This window comes from Hypomesus transpacificus, chromosome 26 (assembly GCF_021917145.1).
Source record: "Hypomesus transpacificus isolate Combined female chromosome 26, fHypTra1, whole genome shotgun sequence".
Lineage (NCBI taxonomy): Eukaryota > Metazoa > Chordata > Actinopteri > Osmeriformes > Osmeridae > Hypomesus > Hypomesus transpacificus.
The window spans coordinates 5,014,595-5,041,632 of record NC_061085.1 but is presented as its reverse complement, the minus strand read 5'-3'; the positions used below and the strand labels follow the sequence as shown (position 1 = coordinate 5,041,632).

At 40.3% G+C, this 27,038-nt stretch overlaps 1 long non-coding RNA gene across 1 annotated transcript; it reads left to right on the top strand.

Annotated features, from left to right (window-relative positions):
* Positions 1-913: 913 nt before the first annotated feature.
* Positions 914-26,174, top strand: LOC124487360. Its single transcript, XR_006958371.1, has 3 exons — positions 914-1,140; positions 24,046-24,146; positions 25,710-26,174. It is a non-coding gene; the product is annotated as an uncharacterized LOC124487360 (long non-coding RNA).
* The last annotated feature ends 864 nt before the right edge of the window (positions 26,175-27,038 follow it).

The following is a 27,038-nucleotide window of genomic DNA, read 5'->3' as shown; positions in this document are numbered from 1 at the left end:
ATTGTTAGATGATGCAGTTCAGCTTCCACACTGCCTCTTTTGTGTGACACACATTTTTTAAATTCATTTCAGCTTGTGGGTTTTCTCATTTCTGTATTTTCAGCAATACAGAAACTTTCTAGTTATTTCTAGCCACTTAACTAAGTCCTTTTCTTATTGGGTGTGCTCACGCCTTTGGCGAGCACAACCATTGTTCTCTCACACATATTTATTTATTGGGTGTGCTTTGTCATCGGCAATGGCAGAACCTGTGTTTTTCTCACATATATATTATTATTCTTCTTTTCCCACCCCTAAGCCTCAGTCAATACACATGTCTATGTCTACATAGACAACCTAGGTGTCAAAAGTTTCGTCTTGGTAGCAATTGAGTTGCATGTATTTTGATTTGCACAGTTTAAGAAGAAATTAGATGGTACTACTTGAATCGCAATTCCATCTGAGATAGCTACTGCTGTTAACGTCGTTCTTAGAATAAGCTTCAACGGGGGTTCTTTATTAATGAATGAATGAAAAATGAGTAGGTTAAATGCCTGAAAATATCACAGAAGGGAAAAACTTAAAATGACGTTTAAGTCATAGAAATTAGGTCCATTTTTACACCGGTCTGCCAAATGTATGGGGCGCCGTTTGTAAAAAGTTGCACGTCCGTTAATCCTGCAAACTACTGTCAATTTTTTTTGACAATTTTTACATTTAGAGGGAAATTCATCTAAATACATTTCATAACTTATCCAGAGCAGTATGCAAAACATTTCTTTTTTTTATAGAACTGTGAAATCAAAATGTTATATTCAAACGTTAAATCTAAATGTTAAATGTCAAATCTAAATGTTAAATGTCAAATCTAAATGTTAAATCTAAATGTTAAATATTAAACTAAATATTTAGCTAAATATTTAGCGAAATATTTAACTAAATATTTAGCGAAATATTTAGAAACGAGCCAATAGCTGAGCTCCTGGCAAGAGCGGGAACACACAGCCCCACCCATACCTGGATCAGTGGGTGCAACGTGGGTGAAAGGACTCAAAGATGACAAGTTCTTCCCAGCCAGGTAATATCGAACGTGCAGTTTTGGCAGGAGTGAGGGCAGCACTCCAAGGAGCAGGTCCACCGGTGCCGTCCACATCGTTAATGGTAAGTTGTTTGTGAATATGTGACTAACTTTCCCAGATTCCTTAGTTAGTGTGATTGCTCATCATCAGGCCCAAACGTAATTCGCCAGTGCAGAATTATGACAAAAACCCTCGGAAATTCAAATAGAATGCATTGGTCTGACGTAGAATTTAACGCTAAATAAACTTGTCAAGTCATGTCTCTATTCTTTCTAAATATTTAACCTGTCAACAAAGCCCATTGCCACCAGTGTAGGTAAGATAGCAATCGAAGTATGTCTGCCAACCATGCAACTGATCAGTGACATTCACGTTAGCCTAGCTAGAACTACTGTAGCTAATATTCAAACGTTAAAATGCAGATTCAGCCCTGAAGAATTGACACTTCCTTTTTTCGAATTAATGTTTTTATTCCCAGGTGTGTGTCCCCCCCCCCCACACACACACACACATTTTCGTCCCATTTCCCCTGAAGCAATAAAGTTAGGCTACTTAAAACCTGTTTTTGGTCCGGTGTTACAAGCCAACTGGTTTTCCAACCCACTGGTTTCCCAGCTGTGCGTTCAACTATCAGTCTGCCTCTATCACCAGATTCATCACAAATTCATAAACTTATTAAAGCCAAATCAAGATGCCAAATCAAGATGTTACTTAAAGGCCAAGGTGATTAATAAGTGCGTAACTGATTTAATGACCTTCTATGAGCTAGAATAGCTCGCAGTGTAAAGCAATGGGCTTTGGTATATTATGTGTTTTGCTCAAGTGCGATCCAATCCCACTTCATGCGAGTCTGCAAATGTTTTATTTTGTCTCCATTCATTTGGTCTTGAATGGTAATGTAGTGTGCACGTAGCCTATGGGGCCTACTTTTATATTTGCCGCAGCAAATATGAGATCCGACTGGAAAATCGCAAGTGATGTTTGTGAATTTGTGACGAATCTGGTGATGGAGGCAGACTGATAAGTGAACGCACAGCTGGGAAACCAGTAGGTTTGAAAACCAGTTGGCTTGTAACACCGCGGTACGGAAACGCTGCCCCCTCCTCCCCCAGTTACTACGCACTAAGTATTAACAAACATATGTTTTAGACTGCTATACACATGTTATACATTATTGGAAATCTACGATTCTTGTGCTTCCATTAAAATAAACCAATTCAAGATCAAGTCGCAACAGCAAGTGCCGTCAACGTCTTTGTCCTTCAACACAACCAGAGAAAAAATGTGTACTTACCAACCATTACTTTGGAATGATCCAGGTATGCTAACAACCCATCAAAACAGTGTATTCGTTCAGCTGCATTTCCTTTCCCCTGCCCTCCCTCCGTCTCTCTGTCACTCATGCGTCTTTCTCACATATGCACAGTAACAACGTCAGCACACGTTAGCAACAATGCATACATACGCCGTTCTAGTAAGACCGAAAGCTATATCAGCGAGCTTTCAGCATTAGTGTCGTAGCTAAAAGTCGAGGAAAGTTGAGGCTACTTTTCACTAGGTACCTTACTCGAAGGTTCCCCTTCGTTCTTTTTGTGAGAAGTCTCAGGAGCTAGCTACTTACCCGGCGTCCTGGAGCCGACCAGTTAAAACCCTTTCCTACCGGACCATTCAAATATGGGTCGAAAAAGACCCTTAGATCCCGCCTTAATAACTTTGCCATCCAATCACCGATTTCATTTCTGAAAACTGCCAGATACTCATGACAACTTAAGCTCAAAGCACATATCATTGGTTAAGGGGTTAGTGGGAGGGGGAAATAAATCTATCGTCTGCAACGGCAGCCATTGTTTTCCGAGGCGGAGCCAGAGCGGAGACCATGGGAGATTGCCTACAGTGTTAGATTTACAGCTTCGAATTGAAATCGGAGACGATATTATGAGTAAAGACAAGTTCCTTAATATGTGTTGTCAATATTGTCAAATAAAAAGTCTAAACTTTTTACTTGCGAAGAATTTGTTTGTGGGAGTGACGCAAGTGTTTTCAGGAAAGAATGACGTGTCCGGCTTGGCCGTTTGTGACAGGCAGCAATGACGGTAGTAGCACTGTTTAGCTTTGATTTGAGCAAATTTCTAAAAAACTTCGAAAAACAACATTAACTAATTAGATTATGTACACTGTAAGCTAAATGTACATGCCTTGTTTGGCCAATTCGGTCGATTGTGGAAGAATCTCGAACTTTTTTTAGTTATCGAGAGGAGTATCCAACCATAGCGCTAGCTACTTTTGGGACAGGATAATTCCGGTTTCCCCTGTCTCCACTAGTCACTAGAATGGTCATAACTTTTAATCAAAATATGGTATTTCTAATCTGTCTTCTGTTCTACATTGCCCACAGACTTGTGGATATTCCATCTACTCAAAGTATTTCTCCATCTTGTAATTAAAGTGGTTAAAAATTCAGTTGTCTGATGAGGTATGGTGGATGGAGAAGTTTTTGTAAAAAATGGCTGCCTGAAACCACTTTGATAAAATATGATTTGCCTCAAGTGATCATATATTTATTGACATGATCAAAATCCCCTAGTTCTCCTCTTCAAGATGGTATAAACAGTTAAGGTGTATGATTTAACATGAAAATTCATAAAATATGAATATTAATATGAATATCATATTTCAACAGCTTATGGAATGTTCGGAATGTTGTCTCAGGCAGTAAAGGGTTAAATAGTTGTTTAGCACTAGCGTGGCTACATGCATAATGCAGAAATGATATATTAGTTGTTGTTAATTTTGTGAAGGTGAGAATCATTTAGGATTAATATTTAATGTAACAAATTATTAACAAATTAACTGTGTAACGAATTATTAACAAAGGAATTATTACGACTCCCCCCCCCCCCCGGTCTGACAACCCCCACCCCCCTCCCCGCCACAACTAGATTTCTAATCTGTGGGAAACACTGAATACTAATAAGGGATTTGGCTATTACATATGATAGTTGTAAATACCACCTTGCATTAGAGATTACAATTATGAAAAAGAATACGTTTTTATACTAAGAATTTGACCTTTCTGGAGTCTCCAAAAGGCCCTTTTAGAAAACGCCTGCTTGTACGCGTATAAAACATGTGTCAAATATGAATATATTGTGGTATTATGTTTGACTTTTGATTTCAATTGGGTAAGGCTTCAACCTGTGGTTCAAATCTGTCTTCCAGCTAATACCAACCACCTCTAGGCCTCTTCAGGCCTCTGTTTTCAAAACAAAATCTAGGCGGAAATAGAAACTTTCATTTTCCTTGTGTTCAAGCTTCTATTACTCAACACCAGTAGGACTGAAAGTGGTCCTGACAACAGGGAAAATAACTTCAGAGTGTCAGCTTTCAAAAGAGACCATTTACATGCATGTACTCTAAATGATTCAAGAACAGCTTTCAATTGACTTTGGGCATGCTGTTTAGGCGTTTTTAGGGACATTTAACAGGATTCCTAAAAGGTTAAAGACACCTTACACTCACAAGTATGTTCTAAATGGCATAAATGCTGCCAATTAATAATTGACGTAACAACTTATTGTAAATGGTCAGTATCCGAGCCCATTGATTAAGGTAGGCCACTCTGAAGCATGTACACTGCCTGCTTCATTTGAGCTTGATAGGCTAAGCATTCTGTAGCAAATATTAATAATAAACCCACTTTTTATTAATTAAAACTACTTCAGCACCTGAAGCACCTAAAATACAAACCTGAGCAAGGGCAGCAATCGCTATCGAATCAACAGACGTGCAATTTAGCTAGCAGGGGAAGAATACAAAAAAAATTGCAAGAATAGACTTATACAATAACAGGCTTAAATGAACTGACAACATAAGTTATACGACTTACAATTCTCAAGGACGCACACACACAATCTCAACTGCGGTGTGAAGCGCGTGTCTGTGCAATTCTCTGACATGCACTACAACAATCACTGCTGATACATGACCTAGAAGTTTGTACAGCCTGATTTCTGATACCGTGGGGGCAGAAATGTTGCCATAGAGAAAACACTGCACTAAATATTATCATTCCAGGTTGAGAATACCAATGGAGGCTGCGTTTGAAATCGTAAATCAAACTTTTGTCAGCATTTTGAGTGGAAATTTAATTTGCATCTGTACTGGTGTATTCGTGCACGTCGGGCTGGCCCTTGCAGGAGAACGACAGTTTAGTGGCCACTCTGTCCATTCGCGCACCTCACAGTTGCGTATTGGTCATACAAGAAGACACGCTTATCAACCCGATTATTATTGATCAAAACAGAACGAGGGTTCAGATGTAGCCCACTTGAACATACTATTGAGAACGTATTCGCTGACATGCATTGCACGCGTGATGAACACAGCTTTTTTTCTTAATTTTTTTCATCATCACTGACTATTTTTTGCCTTTGGCGCTCGGGACTTGTCACTGGCACTCGGGAAAACTAGACTGGCTCTGCCCTCCTACGTACTTCTGCTCAATTTGGATTTTGCTTCTGTACTAGGTCTGGGATTTCAGTGCACCAGTCGGGTTTCAGAAACACATTTTTTGTAGGTCCAATCAGCGAACAGAGGGAGTGGCGGAGAACGATAACGTTGACGTTGTGCGCTAGTTTGAGTTGTAATTCAGTCATGGCGGCGGAGAAAGATGCAAGCGAAGGTATTCGGTCCGTTGTGTCAAGGCTGACGAATATCCATAAATTAAAGCCGGAGCAAGAACAATCCTTGCTGAATTTTGTTGGTGGCCATGATGTTGTGGCCCTCCTCCCCACAGGGTTAGGGAAAAGTTTGATTTTCCAGCTACGGCAGCTAGCTCTGGGTGGAACATGGGAGCACAATGTGCAGGTTGGAGCATTTAAAGGAGTCATTGAGTCATTCTATAGGGTTTTCACACTGTTCCTTAAAGGGGTCATTAACTGCAAAACCGAGTTTTCCTTTTCATAGTTGAATAACGACAGTTCGGTGGGAAAAATGGACACACAGTGAATCTCAAAGTCCATTGACACCTTTTCCTATCTAAATCTCACAATTTGAAACTGCTGCTGTAATACGAGCGGTTTAAAAACCTACATTTGTGACGTCACAAATCTGGCTCCAAATGTTTTGGCTCTGGTCTGTACCTTTGTCACGCCCCAAAATTTGCTGTATACTGCTCTGTATAGGCCTACTTCCACGGAATTACAAAAAACAAAGTTTTTCAAGGATATTGAAAATGGGTATTCCGGCTTAAATGCAGTTTTACAGGCTGTACAGGGAATGCTGACACTTTTCAGAGTCTTCCCAAGGAACCAAATACTCAACGGGCTGTGATGTTTGTCTATGAGAAGATCCCTGTGCAGTTCGACCCTCAATTACACATTTGCTCGAACCATTTCACCGACGACAGTTTTGAAAACCTGGGACAACGTAAAGCAGGATTTGCTATGAAGCTGTTCCTGAAAAGAGGTGCTGTTCCAACCTTATGTTCATCGCAACCGCAAGCTGTAGTATGTTTTTGTCGCTAACAGTTATTAGCAATGCTAACGTATCCTTTATCTAGCATAGGTAGAATGTGTGATAATTTAGTTTATTGGCAATGGGACTAACGCGTTATTTCATGTTCCTGACTGTGTTTCATTCAAATAAATAATAAATTAGTATGGCTTCAAAATGTACTAATGAGAAGGCTAAGTAACACTAGCATGGTAGTTGCATTGCTATGCGTATTATTCTAGCTAACTTAGTCCGCAATCTAACTAAAGCTAGCTAGCTACCATTTCGGAAAAATAACTAACATCCATTGTACGATGGATTCTACGGTCACTTACAATGCTTTTAGGAAAGGCACCCCTGGACTGTTGGGAGGTACTTTTGGGAACTGTTGAAATTCCTTTTTGTGTTTTGCCTCTTTTTGGAACGTTCTGGATTTGCCTTCTAGATTGATTTGGTCGTTTTGGGATTTACCTTTTCCTCATTAAAGACTGTAAAATATTCCCGTAACCAGTGTTCTGGTCTTCTGCATTTGGGTACACTCCCTGTTCAAACGCTCACACCCTAGCCCTAGCCTCTGATTTCTGACATCCCTGCTCTTCTAAGGATCATAGGAGTCAGTCTGATGGTCTCTTGAGGCACTACTGGAAAAGCTCATGGTTGTGTGGTTCAAGACAGAAGATTGATGCACCAAGGTCAGACAAAAAAATAAGATTGAGACCTTTCATTTATGATTTGATAAACTCAGGGGTGCTTATTTTAGAGTGTTCTTTCGGTTGCCTTTTGAATTAATGTATATTAACTCAGCAATGATCACAGTTTTCCAACTGGGAGATATAAAGGTATCCAATTGTCTTAAAGCTTATACTATTGACACATGGTTCAGCTCTCCATCCATTGCAATTGTTTTCATTATTCAGTCAGAGTTCATCTGAACACATTATGATGTCTTGACCACATTTTCTCTTCACTGCAGTGACGGTCAGGGGGTGAAGAGGTATTTTCAGACATGCATTAATTAATGGAACTGTGACCAACACACCATCTCCTATGTTGTGACAATCTTCTTTGACAGATCAGCAAAGCTGGGTGTGAGGCTAATGAGGTGCACACAGGCCACAGACACACAGTCACACACACACAAAGTCAAACATCTCCCCTGCTGTTGATAATTGGCCCAACAGTATATATCAGTGAGGAAATTTGTTATAGTTTATTTACTTTTTCTGTGGTGTCTCTGTCACTTCACCTCTTAATTGATGGTCTCTGATTGATTTGTCAGCATTGATCCCTGGATAACTACACATGCAATCAAGCAGCCTCACACACTTCATACACACCAAGATCTCTTTTTCTCTCTTCCTAAAAATATGCACATGCATGCATTTTTCCGGAAATGAATCAAATAAAAGGAATGCTCCACACACAAAAAGAAACACCCTCCTGCTATTTACTGCATTGTTGTTCAGGATACAGACATCGCATGGACATTTTCAGAGAATTTGAATTTCAGTTGCTATACAATCTGTCGAACTGCCGGATCTATTAATAAGGCGCAGGTGTGTGGAGAACACTTCACAGTATTCAAGGATTAGATAACAGGGTTGCAAGCTTCTGCTTTCCTATGTGATTGATACCCATTTAGACCCTGCAGTGGAAGGACGGGGGACAGTTTATTTTGTCTTGCTCGTTGTGACTTGTAAACGGTCTTCTCACTTGGTGATCATCGCAAATGATTGGAGAACCACCACATTGTAGAAACTATGAACCTGAATTATTGTGTATATAATATATTCCAATTCACATTTCCATTTAAGGTTGTGTTTGTGTCTATGTATGTTGGCGGTGTGAAGGTGCTCTAATCCTTCAAATTTCCTAAAGATTAAATAGTTTCTTTATATTTGCATTACATGACACTATGACTGTGCTTAGCCCTAAAACCTCAGGTTGTCTCCAGAACCCTGTGCAAACTAAGAAGGCTCCTTGCATTACTTCCATGCGGTGCTTCTCCTTCCAGTGCGCCACTATGGTGCGTTCATCCTTCCATCATTGTCTCAAGACACTCCTCTCAAAGTTTCACTTAAACACATTTGTTTTTCTGTTTGGCCTGAGGGCCCTGAAAAGCAACATTTAGCAGATCATAACTTAATTTGATACCTAGGACTTTGTCCCTTCCTTGCACTTTGTCTATGTGGTGCTGTTGTTACTAGGGCTGTCCCCACTCGGTTGACTAGTCGATTGTTTGGTCGATATGCTCTTGGTCGGCAAAGATTTTTTTTTGTCGAGCTGCCGGTGTTACCGTTTTCCCTTTCATTAATCTGCATTTTGTTTAGTTTTTTTGCACACGGCACATGAGCACAATTGTACCTGTTAGCCTAAACTCTACCATACTTTGTACAATTGGTGTTATTAATCCTTTAGGCAAAATGGCAAAGAAATCTGTGGTATGGAAGCATTTTATCAAAGTACCGGGCGACTCGAAACATGTGGAATTAACACTGCCAACAACAATTTACTTAATTCGACGTCAAACCTACCACTTGAAAATCCTAAATTGGCCATCGTATCATCATTTTACAGGATGTAGGCCAAGGATTTTTATGTTTCAGGAACATAACTTTTAGGCTATGTCTGCTTATTGGTGGTTGACTTGAACTCATATCCAAAGTGGAAAAAAATGTATTTCTAAAATGTAAGTCAAATGACATTTATCACATTGCTTAATATGTGAATAACTCAACTGAATGTGTCCCTTTCTAATTCCTTTATTAATTTTGCATTGAATTAACTTTTTTGTGTGGTAGTCCCAAATATTGTCCACCAGTGTGACAACAATTTTAATGTTAATATTTAATTCATAGATTGTGTGACAGAAAATATACACAATCCTAACTATAGTGTCATAACTATATTCCCACATCAAAAGTAACCAATACAAAATCACAATCATGTTATTATCCTACTATAAGATGTACACATAGGACAAACGTCTGGATTATATTCATTATAATTAGTATAAAACCTAATGAAACTTCATTCCATCCTTATACAGTGAGGAAAATAAGTATTTGAACACCCTGCTATTTTGCAAGTTCTCCCACTTAGAAATCATGGAGGGGTCTGAAATTGTCATCGTAGGTGCATGTCCACTGTGAGAGACATAATCAAAAAAAAAAATCTAGAAATCACAATGTATTATTTTACCCAAACATCTGGATTATATTCATTATAATTAGTATAAAACCTAATGAAACTTCTTTCCATCCTTATATGTGCATTGTGATGATATCATTATTATACTATTCAACACTTTTTACATGAATTTGTGCATTAAAATGCCTTTTCCATTTATAATTCAGTTTGTCACACCACAGGACATTCCGTCACACCATTGGACAACTAAAAGTACCGGTATGCCCCTGTTTTGTACAAAGACACATTTATTATTTTTTGTTCAAATTTATAAAAAAATTCATTCAAATAAAGTTACAACTTCAAGTTCAAATGTTGTTTGTACAATAAAGTCAGAAGAAGCAGAAACCAACATTCCAATAAAAAAGACTTGGGAGTCATTGTAGGATTTAGCAATATAACATGAACATGTAAACAAAATTGACCTGGCTTATAATTCATCTTGTTCAAATTTATTTTTAGATTTTATATCTTTATATCTTAAAATATAAAGGGACATTTTTAAGTTAAAAGTTATACGGGATAAAAAGTTAAAACTACTGTTCTTTGTATTTAATTCAGTCAAATTTTTTGTACAACTTCAGTAAAAAAAAAATCGAATAGCCATAGCGCCATAACCATAAATGGAATTGACCTAAAAAACTAAACAAACAGCTGTTTGGGTAAAATGTATTAAACAACCCATTAATAGACAGCAAAACATCCTGTGGTTCTTAAAAATAATTAATAGTAAATTGATTATTTTCTTCATGAACTGTGCTGTACAACAGAGTACGCCATAAAATACAAACAAAATCAAAAAGCAGTACTGTTTCAGTGTTTAAATCCTCCTCCTTTCACACCTCATTTAACAGCAGCCAGTCATAGTTGGTGAGCTGGGCTGCACGTGTAACGGGTGTGAACCTGTGAAACTCACTCCTCAGGTATGTAATGGGCTACCCGTGTCAAAGAACAGCTAGCTTCTCTTTGGCGTAGCTGGTAGTGGTCGCGCTTGGCAAGTCAGAGGTCGTGCGTTCGAGCCCAGCGAGTGGTGAATGACGCCTTGTAGTGAAAGAGCGTGGCCACGTCCGTTACATACCGTCACACACGCTGGTGGGGCTCTGGCTCAGAGATGACACTGACAAGTTGGTCCTTGCTGTACATAATGCAGTCTCGCCTAGCAGGGGCGGTCTTTCCTACAGGCGGTATAGGCGGTCGCCTAGGGCGCCACTTAGAGGGGGGCGCCAAAAAATGCGCCCAGGAAAGAAAGAAAAAAACGTTTTTTTTTTTTTTTTGCTGCCCAGCTAACACAGTTACGTTGCCCTTACGTTGCCGCAACGTCAATCGTTGACCAAACATACGTTGCCGCAACGTCTTTGGCGACGTTGCGGGACCGTGCATCTGTGGGGCGCCAGTAGGTTGCCGCAAAATCATCTTGTGACGTTGCCAGTCCGTAACCGCGACGTCGTGGCAACGTTAATTTTCCGACGTTGCCAGTCCGTAACCGCAACGTCGTGGCAACATTATATTCCGACGTTGCCAGTCCGTAACCGCAACCTCCTAGCAACGTAATTTTCTGACGTTGCCAGTCCGTAACCGCGACGTCGTCGCAACGTTATTTTCCGACGTTGCCAGTCGGTAACCGCGACCTCCTCGCAACGTTGTTTTGGGACGTTGCCAATCCGTAACCGCGACGTCGTGGCGACCTCCTAGCAAAGTAATTTTGTGACGTTGCTAGTCCGTAACTGCGACGTTAATAATTTACTTAATTATGAAGTAACCTATATTTCATATGCAGACCTCATTTGCCCAGAAGGCTACTTGTTTTGGTATAATAGATAGCCAACGTTAGGGGGAATATGTTTGCGTGATGTGTAGCCCGACTCAAGCTAAATCATAAACAAGGCAGCATTTCAGAATCAGAAAATGTTTTAATCGCCATGAAAGTTTGCACAGACAAGGAATTTACTTTGGCAGGAAGGTATATACATTCAACATATAGGAATCCTAAATATGTGGTCTACCTATACTAAAGGGGAGTCAGATGGCTGATCGGTTAGGGAATCAGGCTATTAAATCAGAAGGTTGCCAAATGATGTGTCCTTGGGCAAGGCACTTCACCTTACTTTCCTCCAGGGAATGTCCCTGTACTTACTGTAAGTTGCTCTGGATAAGAGCGTCTGCTAAAATGACAATGCAGAAAGTATGCATGTAACATTTAAAATAAAAACAAATTGCCAAAATATATACATACGTGATAAAAAGTGCCACTGCAAAACAAACACTGCAAAGAAAAAAACACTGCAAAACAAACACTGCAAAACAAAAGTACCAAACAAACAAAGTGCAAAAAATGAATTAAAATCTTCTTCCAGTCCCCGCTACGAGTCCTGTCTGTTGGCCCTGACAAGGAAGCACAAAATAAGTTAGTGTTCGATTAACATTATCGCACGTGTGAAAAGGGGCTATACAAGTCATTAAAAAAATCACATCTAAAATAATATACATCATCAATTAAAATATTATGTGATTCTAGATTTGTGTCATAGCCATGTGAAAGATTGGATATGGAAGCTGCAATCATGATTCATTCACCTGGCTTGTTTTGAATGGGCTGCCGGGGTGTGTTTGAGTGTTTCCTCTATGCGGAGCTCCACAGCTTTCTCTCCCCGTCCCGTCTTCTACTTCATCACAGCGTCTGGAGTTAGAAGTCATGAACTTATTGTCAGCACCAATGTGAATGTTGAATGCGTGTAAGCCATAGTTTATGGGATCTCCAAACACTTACCACTCTCGCAACTCCAGCACCTTAAGGCGCTCCTCAAGGTCTTGGAGTTCAGCCTGTGTTTGGGCCACCTGTAGGTCCATCACTGGCACCTCTTCAGTGTGTCTGCCCTGTGGTCGCCTGAACAGGAGAGCCTCTCGCTGGTTCTCTTCCAATGTCTCCATCTTCCGGAGCATAACCTGTAATGTGTCTGTAATTAAAGACAAGTAAAACAAGTTTACAAGAGTTTGCATGATTGGCATACACTGGTTCTTCTAGATTTGCTGCAACATTGATGTACATAACAAATGTTACCTTGATTGGTCTTTGCCCAAGATGGTACAGCTGAATGGGGTATACAAAGCATTAGTAAGACAACATTTGTTGTTTTGACAAATATGTTTCCCCCACGATCAGAACAACTTAAGTATGCCTTACAATTAGGTATGCCTTACAATGGCAATGGTTTGAGTATTTTTTTGAGTGTCTTATATTTGCGCTTGCCTGGCTGCCAGCTGTTTTCCGGGGCCCCCTTTGGGTTCTCCTCCACCAGACCAGAGTTGACACCTAGAGGTATGGCATCTGGTGATGCAAACGTTTTAAGTCATACTTTTGCTTCAAAGCATAGATTTAGGGTTGCCATGGCTCATACAATTATTGTCACTGTTATAAACGGTCATTCATTACTTTACCATAATTTCCAAGGGACACAGTGCTTGTGATGGTGGTCGGATCACCTGTACAGAACTGAAAGTGGAATGTAGTTTACGTACATAGTATTAGTATGTTGATAATGGAGTAGCATCGCACATATGTGGTCGTTCGAAAGCAGGGCCCCACAGCGTAGCGTCGCACATGTGTGATTCTGAACATTCCAACCAACTATTTTCCGATGGGCAGAAACAATATGATAAACACTACAGTATGGCTTCAAAATGTACAATTAGTAGGCTAACAAGTAACACTAGCAAGTAGTAGCATTGGTACGAGTATTATCTTAGGTTGCTAGGTAACGGAAGCTAATTAAAGCTACATAGCTTCCGTTTTGGAAAAATAACTCACGTACTCTGGTGAAAGTGTCTGAAATATTTAGAACTCACGCATCTAAAGGTTAAAACGAATAAACTTATCCAAAAACAAATGTCATGTACAAATTGGAAGAATTGGTGACATGATACTTTTACAGACGCCATTGCTGCGCATGCCATGACCGACTGTGAACGTGATCAGCCACGCACTAGCGTCTTTGAAAATTCAGGGCTAGCTAGCTAACTAAATAAACTATTTTGGGACAAGGTTTTCTAACAGTTCTGAACGTTTATTTTCACTGATTCTTTTGAGGGTGATTTTTGAGACGCTAAACTTTGATAACATGTATGCATTTTCAGTATTTCAAAATAACTTTCTGGAGGGTTTAACCTAGCTAGCGAAATCCTAACGTAAACAATGTGAATCTGATTTAACGCTATAAACAACTCAATTTCAAACCTATATGCCCCATCCAATTTCTGAAAATATGTTTATATATTTAAAACTATGTCTGTAAAGAAACTCACCTTTGAAGTAACTTATTTCCAGGTAAAATTCATTGTGTGAAAGACGGTAGGACCCCGGCAAAAACTGTTTAGGAAGCCCAGTTTCAGCTATGCGTTGAAATGGGCATGCGCAAAGTTGTTGCTCAGGGGCAGACTGAGGGGCAGGTTTGCTAAGGAAGAATTGTAATATTCTGTGGAGCACAAATTTGCATTGTGTGTCATACAGCTTTGGTGTGCTATAGCCTACAAATAATGTTTGCTTAATCATGTTACTCATCACACATTGATTGCTTTTGTACATGTTTATAGTAAAGAATGAAAGACTAAATTATATTCCACATTCTGTCTTTTTTAATTTATGCTGTGTCTGCATATGAGAACATTGATGACCAATGACCTGCTGGGGCTGAGCAGCACATGAATTACATGCAGTGTCTACATTTATATATATAAACCATATTGCACTCAAGATCCGTTGTCCTGCGACAAAAATAAGGTAACCAGCCGACCAAGGGACGACGTCGCGGCAACATTGTCCACGGGTCTAAAAATAAGGTAACCAGCCGACCAAGGTACAACGTCGCGGCAACGTTGTCCACGGGACCAAATTTAACGTAACCAGCCGACCAAGGTATAACGTCGCCGCAACGTTGTCCATGGGACCAAAAAATAACGTAACCAGCCGACCAAGGCAGAGCCATAGAAAAAGAGAGTTGCGACACGCTTTGATCTCGCCGACACGTGATCACGTGGTTCATGTAGCTCGCTGTAGTTCCAAAAAGCCCCACTGCTGTCAACTTTTTTGAATGGTTTTCAATGGGGCTGGCCAACGGAAGTCGCTTTCTCAGGCAAATTACGAATGAAACAGGCTTAGTTGAAGAAATCCGATATTCTGGCTATCTTCAGCTGACTCTTATCTACATTAGGCAGTCCTCGCTGACGTTTTTGGTGAACAATGGAGTGAACTACAACATTGTGAACACTCACTGCCAGTGAAACGCAGGAAAAAAGCTAGAGCTTTTTTGTCACGTGGTTCCGGTAGCTCGCTGTAGTTAAATGAAAACCCACTGCTGTCAACCTGTTTGAATGGTTTTCGGCGGGACCGACAGCAGCACCATCTCGATTCACGGATATTTTCGGTATATTAACACAATATCAATTGGTTACTGGTGTGTTGTATCATGTATGTATGCTACTTTATTAACATGTATGTATAACATTAACTTATAATGCATAACGCAATATTGTGAAGCAGAGCTGGAAATGGCTATGCTAGCCTATATTGTTCCACTTAACGTTTAACCTTCGACTGTTGAAGTAAATGGGATTTGTTCAACTTTTTTTTTCTTCATCAGCCCACTTACAATTTACCACATTAACAACACGTTTGTACTTGATGCAAGTTGAATCTAACCATGATCACCGGCAACTGTTCAATAGAAAAAAATTGAACAGAATATACAAGGCAACCAACTGCAATTCAATAAAACATTTTATTGTACATTATGTCCAGTGTTCTTCCACTCCTTTTGTTTGTAGTGAGCAGGTGATCTTAATGTCTGCTTTTCACAAAACTTAGACCGCAGTAGTAGATGCATCTAGTTGAGCTAACTAACTAGCTAGCTATTGAGTGGACTGAAATTCCTGCCGAGCGTTGCTGGACGATAGGGGACCCAAGGCTTTAATCTGCAATTCATTGTTGCTAGCTATAATCAGATGTACTATAGGCTAATAAGAGCAGATTCTGTCAACTGTGTATGCCAAAGAACACCAATAACTAGAACTAATTTGACAGACTATAAACCAACGAACTTCTGGTTGACACACATGCTCTTTAGCTAGCTACAGTAAAAGTGTTGCATAGCTCTACTATAGTCTAGCGCAAACTGCATTTAGAATCTAACAAGCTATAATCTAACAAGCCATAATCTTACAATACATTTTCTCTACAGCTGGCTATATGAAATGCTACTAATAACAATTGATATGTGGTGGTTGAAATATGAAAAAATGCAGGATTTTCATCAATTTACCAGCTCACTTGCTTCGGACCCCATAAGTCATATATGGCTCTAACAGCTCTAAATGCATTTAGAATCTAACAAGCTATAATCTTACGAAAATGTTTATCTTAAGTTGGCCATATGAAATACTACTCATAACAATTGATATGTGGTGGTTGAAATATGAAAAAATGCATGATTTTCATCAATTTACAAGCTAACTTACTTCGTAGACACTGAAAATGAATGGGGTTCAACGGTGGAAAATACAATGTTTGGAACTATAGGTTGCATGAGACACGCTTAACTTCCGCATTCCTCGATAACAATGGGAGTCTATGGAAGTGTCGCAACTCTCTTTTTCTATGGCTCTGGACCAAGGTACAGCGTCGCGGCAACGTTGTCCATGGGACCAAAAAATAACGTAACCAGCTGACCAAGGTACAACGTCGCGGCAACGTTGCCCACGGACCTAAAAATGACGTTACCAGCCGACCAAGGTACGACGTCGCGGCAACGTTGCCCACTGGTCTAAAAATAACGTAACCAGCCGACCAAGGTACGACGTCGTGGCAACGTTGCCCATGGGACCAACTGGCAACATTCCCTTTATAACGTTGCTACGACGTTGCCAGAAGGTAACGTCGCGGGTTACCAACTGAGCACTTACTGGCAACGTTGCCGCAACGTCATGTGTTAGCTTAAGAACCGTAACTGATGTTACGGCATTCTGCATTGGCTTTCTAAAGCCAAAGCAGGCTTTTGGAAGTTACGGTGAAGACAACAACCTTATTTTCTCTGAAAAACAGACGAGTTCATTTAAGATATTTGGCCACATGATAAAGCAGACCTTAACTGTTCCGAAAATGAAGTTACGGTCTTTTGCCTTTGCACGGCAGTACTGGTTAACTCAGTGTTGTTCCACTGCATTTCCAACACTGAAACCTCTGGCCTTAGACCTTCTGGCGATGCCAGCCTCTCAGGCATTTACAGAGAGGGTTTTCAGTGTAACTGGTTACCTCTCTTGTGGCCGCAAGAACAGGGCTAGGACCATTTTGGAAAGAAGCGCTTTCCTCAAAGTAAACAAGCCTAAGTAGTAGTTAATGGCTGGCCTGAACAGACATGCAAGAAGCTTGCATGTACTGTACAAACACACACTCACAGAGCATTTTAATTGTATTATAATTATATTAGTATTAAGCATTGGTTGCGATTACTTTATTTTTATTCCTGAACAAATATTCAGGTAGTTCAAGCCAACAGTGTTAACAGCTGAAAGCTGAAGGTGTAGACTTAACCATTTAACCTATGTGGGTTTTATGGCAATCAGAGATACTCTATCTGTGCCGGGCACCAGAGAAAAGAAAATCTATTGTCTAAAATATAGCCAAAGAGTAATGTGTACTGGACAGTTTTTTTTTGTTTGTTTGTTACAACCTCTTAAACGTCTTAAAATAACACATCCAGGAAGTTACAGTTTATGTAGTTGCTGTTGAGACTGCTGGTTATTTGATTCAGTCGTTGGCATAATTATTTTAATTGTTTTTATGAGGCAAAATCTGACTTCAGTTTACAAGTAATAGACGTACACATTTTATTTGCACTTTTTAGTATGTTATTGTAACTCGAGCATTCAAGCGCCTTGTTTCTCTTTGTGAAACTGGAATGTATACATTTTCTGGCATTGTCATGTGATGATAATTTATTTTAATTTGTGTGTGTACTTCTAACATGTTTGTTCGGTAAAATAAATATGTTGTAAATTCAAATCAGAGCGCCTTCTGTGTCTGGAATGGATGTTTTCTTAAAGGGGCAATTGACTGGGTTTTTGGGTATTTCACACTGTTCCTTAAGGTCTCCGAATAGGGTATGTAACATTGGTTGGGTTGAAAATGGCCCGGCTGCTGTTCTATGCCCCCTGATAGATCCTCTGAAATGTTCCCGGGAAAAAACACTAGCTTTTCTACTTTTATGGTATGCTCATAAATATTTAGATAAGCTGCGCGCTGATTGGTTGGTTTTCAACGAGTGAAGCTGGGGAGCAAAAAGGCAACACGGCCAACAGCAGCACTCACTGAAACACCGAAGGTGGAGACTTGAAATAAAAACGCGCAAATACATTTGTTGTATCTACACAATTTTTTCCTTTTTCTGGGAGTTTTTCCTTGTCTTCCTTGAGGGTTTAGGTTGGTTGAGGGGCAGTTCTATGGGCGCATGGCAAGCCCTCTGTGACATGCTTGCGTGTAAAAAGGGCTATACAAATACATTTTATTAGATTTGATCTACACAACACTGTTTTCAACAGATTGACTACATATCATTTGAAATGATAACATTACTTGTTTCCACTTCTGTTGTTGAAGCAAACTGGATTGACTTAGGTGGGTAGAACGTTAGGCTACAGCTTAGCAACCAAACCATACCAGTATGGTGATTCTACTCGGCTTCAGTTAGCTAGCTCTAGATATCTTGCTGAAAAATAACACAACAAAGATCTTGACAAACATGCATCGTGAATTGTAGATTTACAAAACACAGGTTATTTATTTGAATGAAACACAGTCAGGAACACGAAACAACGATAGCCCCATTGCCAATAAACTAGGCTAAATGATCACACATTCTACCTATGCTCTTGCGTTAGCAAGCTAAACTAGTTTACATGCCTACAGTCTTACTGTTACTAGTAACAGTTACTAGCAATGCTAACGTATCCTGTATCTAGCACCTGCCTTTCTCCAGTTCTTTCAAATAGATTATCTATACAGGCGTTAGCAATAAGCCAGACTGCTGTTTGTTTTCGGGCTATTTTTTCGGAAGCTTCCCTTCTAATGCCGACTACAGCTAGTCTAGCTTGAGTCATTTGATGTGTGTAGAAACGTATTTAGCATTCTACTTGGTATGCTATATACAGGACACGCTAGCATTGCTAATAACTGTTAGCACAACATCATACTGTCCTTATAACTTGCTGTTGCAATGAGCATACGGTCGGAACAGCACCTCTTTCCAGGTTCAGCTTCCTAGCAAATCCTGCTGAAATTGTCCAAGGTTGTCAAAACTGTCTTGAGTGAAATGTTCAGAGCAAATGAATGATTGAGTGTCGAACTTCGCCGGGATCTTCTCATAGACAACAGCAGCCATGCCTGTCGAATGTTTGGCTCCTTGAGAAGACTGTGAGTGTTAGCCTTCCCTGTACAGCCTCAAACACAGCATTTACGACCGTGGTCCATTTTCAATATCCTTGTTATAATTCAAAACGTTCTTCTTTGTAATTCCTTATAAGTAGCCTACACAGAGCAGCGCGCTGCTAAACTAGTATCGGAGATAGACGCTACCTCGGGCTGGTCTGGATGTACATTTTGGGGCGTGACAAAGATACAGACCAGAGCCAAAAAGGGCAGTCCCCCGTCCTACGTCACAAGGGTGGCTTTGTTGAAAAGCTAGCGTTTTACAGCCACATTTTTTCTTTTTGAGATTTGCATAGGAAAGAGGTGTCAATGGACTTTGAAATTCACTGTATGTTCATTTTACCCACCGAACTGTCGTTTTTCAACTATGACAAGGTAAAATCGGTTTCGCAATCAATCGCCCCTTTAAAGCAAATAACACGAGAGGTGTCTAATCATGATCATAAGTCCTGTAGAGTAATCAATATCCATTCAATATCTGAACAATTGGAGTAAATAGACACAAGGGGGTTTACCCTACTTACAACTCGGATAGCCGGTCACATGACTCCCTAGTCTAAGATTAGGGTTGCCATCCGTCCCGGTTTTTCTGGGATTGTTTTATTCTTTCCCGGGACACATATTGTTTGGTTTCATAGTTATAAATCAAACGTCATTTGTAATTTCCTTCTTCTGCTATTCTATTATCTTCCTGGCTATTTTCAAACATCTAATTTTGTGTCTTTAAACAGGTAAAACACTGCGAAGATTGGCCATGTGTACTTTTATTTAATTGGTAAATAATTTGAAGCAACAGAAAACAGTCTTAGACTTTCTGTCTGTGATTTACGCTATGACTGAGGGGGACTGCAACTTCCTTCTACAATGGGATTACATGGCTGCACAGTTAAGGGCTGCAACATTTTTGTTCATTATGAAGTCAGACTTAGCCTGGTTGCATATTGAACACAAAAATGTATATTTAACTTTGGATGGTTATTTGTACTTGCTCCTTGTAAGAAGGGAAAGACGAAAATTACAAATCCCTTAGTGGAGTACAGCAGTATCTGCGCAATGGTAGCGGTTCTCATTGACAACTCTGAAAGCAAGAGACTTCAATGGATACTATGCAGGCAGATATTTTGGTAGAGGCTATATTCTCTAGTGCTCAAGTCCAGACAATAAATACCCACCTGAGATTGTTGTAGTAAAACTGGCTATAGAGAACTTCTCTTTATCCTTCTCATTTCAGTTTTGACCCCACTGACCGCGAATATGATCGAAATATCTCAGACCTATGTGTTAAATGTAGTGCAGAGATACTCTTCTACATACCTTGGTTGTAACAAGTGGTTATTTGAGTTACTGTTGCACTTCTAGTTCAAACCAGTCTGGCCATTCTCCTCTGACCTCGGGAATCAACAAGGCATTTTTCCCCACATAACTCTCACTCGTAGGATATTTAAATCTTTTCAGACCATTCATTGTAAAGGTTGTGCATGAAAATCCCAGAAGATCCAACAGTTTCTGAAATACTCAGACCAGCCTGTCTGGCACAAAAAACACGCCAAGTGCAACAGTAACTTAAATCACCTTTTTACCACATTCAGATGCTCAGTTTGAACTGCAGAGTTTTTGCCATGGCTGATTAGATATTGGGTTAACGAGCAGTTGAACAAGTGTACCTAATAAAGTAAGTGGCTACATTTGACTAATTTAATTATTATATACACCAGAGGTCGCCAACCTGTCGATCGCGATCGACGTGTCGATCTCGGAGACTTTCCCTGTCGATTTCCAAAATAATTTCAGAAATACTGATCTCCGACTAATTCATGAACGCGGAGGATTCTTAAACTGAATGCGCGTTCTCTTGTACCTGGATTTGCATATTGGCCTGTGCGTGTTGCAAAGCAATTCACCGACAGAATAAATGGGCGTTTTTTCCCGAAGACGACCTTTGAGAGACCTGCTATCCCAGGATACCTGTGGGCGTGGTTGCCGTTGGTTTGTTTCTTTACCCGGCCGTGTTGTCCACATAGTGTTAGCAAGCATGGCAGAGGCACCACGAAAGAGGGCGAAAAACTACAGTTTCCATCATGAATGGGAGGAGGAATTCATCTTTACCTTGGTAAAAGACAAGAGTGTGTGTATGTTGTGCCACCAGCCACAGGCACTGTCTAAGCGAGGGAATTTGGAGCGGCACCACAACACTAACCATCCGAAATTCAAAGACTGCTATCCACCAAAGAGCGCAATCCGCGCCAAAAAAGTTCAGGAGCTGAAAGTGGAGTTGAAGGCTCAACAGTCGCTTTTCTCACAACCTACGTCTCAAAGTAAGGCTGCAACTGAGGCGTCATTTCGTATTAGCCACATTTTGGCTAAACACAAGAGACCTTTTACAGATGGGGATTTGTTTAAGGAACTATTGACCGTCACCGCAGAGACTGTTTGCAGCACCTTCAAAAACAAAGAGGACATAAAAGCTGCATTCCGTGCTGTGCCTCTTGGTCCTACAACAGTGACACGAAGGATCGAGTTACTGTCGGATAACGTTGGTCAACAGGTGTTGGAGGACTTGTCACTCTGTGAATATTTTTCACTGCAGTTTGATGAATCGCTGGATGTAATGGACACGGCTCAGCTTGTTGTATTTGTCAGAATGGCTTTCCAGGACTTTACAACAAAGGAGGACTTCCTCACTCTTCTCCAATTAAAAGAGACAACGAGAGGTGAGGATATTTACAACGTTTTTAAAAGCTATGTCCGTGAAAAGAACATCCCCATTTAGAAACTGGTGGCAATCACTACCGATGGGGCACCGGCAATGTGCGGTGTGCACGCTGGTTTTATAGCACTGTGCCGTAATGATCCGGATTTCCCCGACTTCATGAAGTATCACTGTGTGATTCATCAGCAAGCCTTGGCTGGGAAAGTTGTGGACTTTTCTCATGTCATGTCACTGGTGGTCAAAGTGGTAAACTCGATTCGAGCAAAAGCGCTTCAGCATCGCTTATTCAAGGCGTTATTGGATGAGCTCGATTCGGCGTATGGAGACCTGCTTCTGCATGCTGATGTCAGGTGGTTGAGTCGCGGAAAAGTGCTGCAGCGATTTGTTGACTTGCTGCCTGAGATTAAGACGTTTCTGTCGAAAAGGAACGAGGAGCACGAGGAACTTTCAACGGATGCGTGGCTACTGGACCTGGGGTTTCTGACGGACCTAACCGGAAAACTGAACTCGCTCAACCACGAACTCCAGGGAAAAGACCGGCACCTCCTCCACATGATCAGCGCAGTGAATGCGTTCAAGGCCAAACTCTGTGTCTGGACCACGAATCTGAGGAAAGGGACGCTGACACACTTTACAAACCTGGAAAAAATGTCACAGTCCATCAAAGACTCTTCTGACTTTCACCCTGAGCAGTACTGTGTGCACCTGGACAAACTGGCAGCGGAGTTCAGTCGACGTTTTGGTGAGTTAGAAATCATGAAGGATATTGCTGCATTTCTTTCAAACCCATTCCTGCCTATTAATACAGAGGAGGTTGCAGACCAATTCGAGAAAGCATTTGCTTTGCCAAGTGGAGTGGACATGGAGATGCTTGATTTGCAAAATGACATTGAGCTGAAAGCCAGGTCAAGGGACAGTGACTTTTGGGGACTTGTCAGCCGAGAGAAGTTTCCTCTCCTCAGTGCATGTGCACTAAAAGTGAGTGCCTACTTTGGATCGACCTACCTCTGTGAAATGGCATTTTCACAGATGAAAATCACCAAATCCAAGTACAGGAGCCGGCTTACTGACAGACACCTCACAGACTGCCTCAGACTGGCTGTCTCTGCTTATGAGCCAAACTACAAGGCACTCACAGACAGTGTTCAGTCACAGCCATCACACTGACTTGTCACATGAGAAATTTGTCAGTGTTGTGTTGTAACTTCAGTTTATAAATAAAACCGTTCATATCCAGCCTGCTCATTGCAAAAGTGTTTTTTCTTGTTCATATTGTTCACAAAGTGTTTGATTTCATTCAATTACAATAAGGCCAAATATAAAGTTAAGTTGTAAGTTCAGTCTGGAGTCTGTTCTGTCTCTCAACGCCTCAATAGGTAGATCTTCGGGTCACCAAGGCAAAGGTTGGCGATCTTTGGCCTAAAAAGGTTGGTGACCACTGATATACACAATGCTCGACTCCATGTGATGACTACATGCTATGCAAATCTTTATTAAAAGGATTTCCTTTTTAGTCTACAGTACAAATTTAAAGTATTGTAAAATATCTAATAAATGAAATTTAAACCCATATCTGTCCTCGTGTGTGCTATGGTGAGTCGGAGATGTGGCGTGAGGGTGCAGCCTATTTGACGTATCTTGCTGGTTAGAATGCACAAGCGCTTGACTGAGCTCTCTGCCTCATGCGGTTCTAGTCTGAATAGCTCGATAAAGTTTTATCAGTAGGAGATATATCAGCCACTGTTCAGGGAGGCTTGCTGATATAGGGACACAAAATAATCCATAGCAACCATATGATGGGTAAATTGATACACTTTGGATTTCAGGTATTGATAGATGCCATACATAAATCCCAAATGTTGCTTGTGGACATCTGATTAGATGCTAGGATCGAAGTTCCTTTTAAAACCCAAAGGATTCTTCTCAGATGAAAATTATTTCTGGAACCTTTTTCAGAGTTCCTAAAGAGGAAAAAACTTGAATTCAGTAGACTTTTTCCCAAGAGGTCATATGAATCTTGACGAAAGTTTACCCAGGGATGATCTTCCCATGGTAATTCCACATGAAATTATAGCAGACTTTGAATGTGACCTTTAGTTTAGACAATTACTTTGAACTTACAGATACTCAAGATGAGGGTGACAGTTGGAAATGTTCTCCATCTCTCTGAGGCTGTCTGCCTTGGGGGACTAGCACGAAGAAATGGGACACCACTTGGTTACAGGTACGTCATCTAGCACGTATCAATATCTCCAAAGCAAGTGGTGTTATGCACTGATTTTAAACGAAATTCGCTGCTAATGGAGTTTACTTAAAACTGTAGACATGTTAGTCAGAGAAATGCGGGACTGTTGTGCAATTCAGCACTGTAACATTAGCGTGCTGAACTAGCAATTTTTTGGAAAACGTTTCAATTAAGAAAATGGTTACAAATATATATGTTCAGGACTGAGTATAACACAAAACAAGACTTTCATAACTTTTTTATCAATTAATTAAGCCGAAAATATTATATTTATCGGACTCTCTGGACAATCTGGCCGCCATTGTTGCCGGTTGCGCAGTATTCACATAGCCCTAGGTTTCAAGTAAGCTCCCGATTTATTTGGTTTTAAGGGGTGTATACCCCTTAGTCTTAGCCCTACCCCTAGCTCAAAAAGAGTATTGGGACACCACTAGCTCTCACAGGAACGCTTAAAACTAAGGGGAAGGGGAATGGGTAAAGGGGTATTGGGATTCGGCCTAAGACTGTCCTGAAATGTTTATCAGCTCCGTTGGTCAGCTTCTCCACAAAACATTATAGGTAAACACATCAAAAGAAACAGTTTGCAGGGTTCAACGTTAAAACATTTTACAGTTTGAAACTTACTGGCCCCAAGACAATTTTTACTGGCCCTCCCTCCAAAAGTTGTAATTTATCATTGTTACCTCAAAACCACACGTATAAATCATGTTATTCTGTTATCATGTTTAATCATTTATTAAACACATCCTGAATATGAAAAGAACAAAAATGAAATCACATTTCTAGTGATAAAAAATTAAAAGGTAGTAGTCAGCAAAACAATTGACTTTTAACCTCAAACACAGGTGCTCTCTCCCCTGCTGACAGCCATCTCTACACAACTCTGTCTGGCTGAAACTGTGAAACCTCTGGTCCCTCAATGCTAATATATGAAAGCTTCCATAGCATTTCATCAGTATGATACTAAGTACCCAAGTCGACCCCATTCTTTTGCTGCAGGGGGAACGAGGCGAACGGCTCGTCTGTCTTAATTACGTGATATGCCATTGTTGTTATAAGTCGTGCAATAACACGATGGGCATCTGCATTTAAATTCCTGACCAGCATAGTCAACGGCCCGGAATATGGATTTCAACCACTCGTTTAGCTGTCACCAAACCAAGTGCTGTCTGCTATTAGCATGGGTGGTCAGGGATTTTTTTTTTCTTTTGTCGGTGCCTGTGTAAAAATATCCACTTTTTTTGCTCTAGACTGGAACTAAAGAATTATAATACATTACAGTATAATTCATGAACTGTAACCACCAGCTGCATCACGGCCATATATAATTCCAGTTATTGATATTTGTGGCATCTTAATAGCAACAGGAACAATATTCAGACGAATTTATAAAGGATGCATGTCTTAAAGTTATGTAGGTCTATTGTGCTTATTACAGTTATGTCTTATGAACTTAGAAGTGTGCTCAGGCTTAAACATTGTGTCTCACACAGGGTGTGGAAAGCAACCTGTACTTTGTGTCTTATAATCTCTCCATTTCAGAAGCAACCGTGAAACCGGGCTGAGACGGCACCCGAGCAGATGGGATGCGTCGGCAAGAACAACTCCCTGATGCACGAGAGAACAAGCTCAACCATGGGCGTCGCTGCAATGTTACTGGGAGGGTCCCGTCCCCCTCACTTAAAATATAAGTCGTTTGGACACCCCCACATTTGCGATCAAAATATTGGTGCATGACTGGTCTACGAGTCTAGCGATCTTTTCATTGCTTCACAATCAAATCCGTTCCACTTTATCAGTAGGGAGAATACCCATAGCAATAGAATTCAACTCCATGTTTTCTAGACAAACAGCATCACACACGCAGATTCAACTCCCATACTCTTTGATTGACGCATCGCGCTTGCCGCTAGTACTTCAGACCGACAGATCGACTGTTCCACAGACAAGATGAACAACAGGAAGTTTTTTTTAAAGAAGAGGAAAGTAAATCAGAGTTGCCCAAGTTTTCCCTTCAGTGGCCAAAGCACCCTTATGAGACATTCTCTGACTATTGTAGCATTAGTTAAGTCACAAAGATCCTTCTGCAAACATTATAATTATAGCTAGCTAGATAAGCAAGCTTTTCACCTAAATCTAGCACTAGGCAATACCATACTTTATTTACCCATTACAAGTGGAACAGTATTTGTTGATTTCTTAATCTGGGTCTGAAATATGTTGTGCATTTGGCCGTGTTCAGACCTAGGCGTCTGTTTCTGTCAGAAAAAGATGACAAGGATGTTTTTTCCAAGTAGCTACAAAAGAAATTGCTGGTGTTTTTTAAAAATGACATAATAACCGTGAGCTAATCTGGAGTTAACCTTAACTAACATGCTAGTTTTTCTAACGACTGAAAAAAAGAAGAAGAAAAAACACTATTTCAGAATTGTCTTCCAAATTAAACAAGGTTGCTTCTTAAAGCTTATATCCTCAGGATGTTATCTAATGAGACAAGAGACACATCCTTCACTCCATATTAGTATTCTGCCCATGCATAATAAATTAAATAATAATAATAATTCGGTATTGGTAAATTGAGTTTATGGCTGATACTTTTTTGGGCTGTGCCGTTTAGGCAAACTGATTCAACCACCTAAACCATGTATTTTCTGAAAGCTTACATCCTAAGGATGTGATCTGTGAAAAAGACAACAGGTTTGAACACACATTTGACAATTTCTGAACTGTCCAGTCATGCTTTAGGGAGATACTATTTTTTTATGTAACCTACATAATTATTAGGCTACTAAACCTACACCAATTGTGAATTTGATATGCTGATAACATTCAATGCATCTCCATGTCTCCTGATATAGCCTAGGTGGTTGA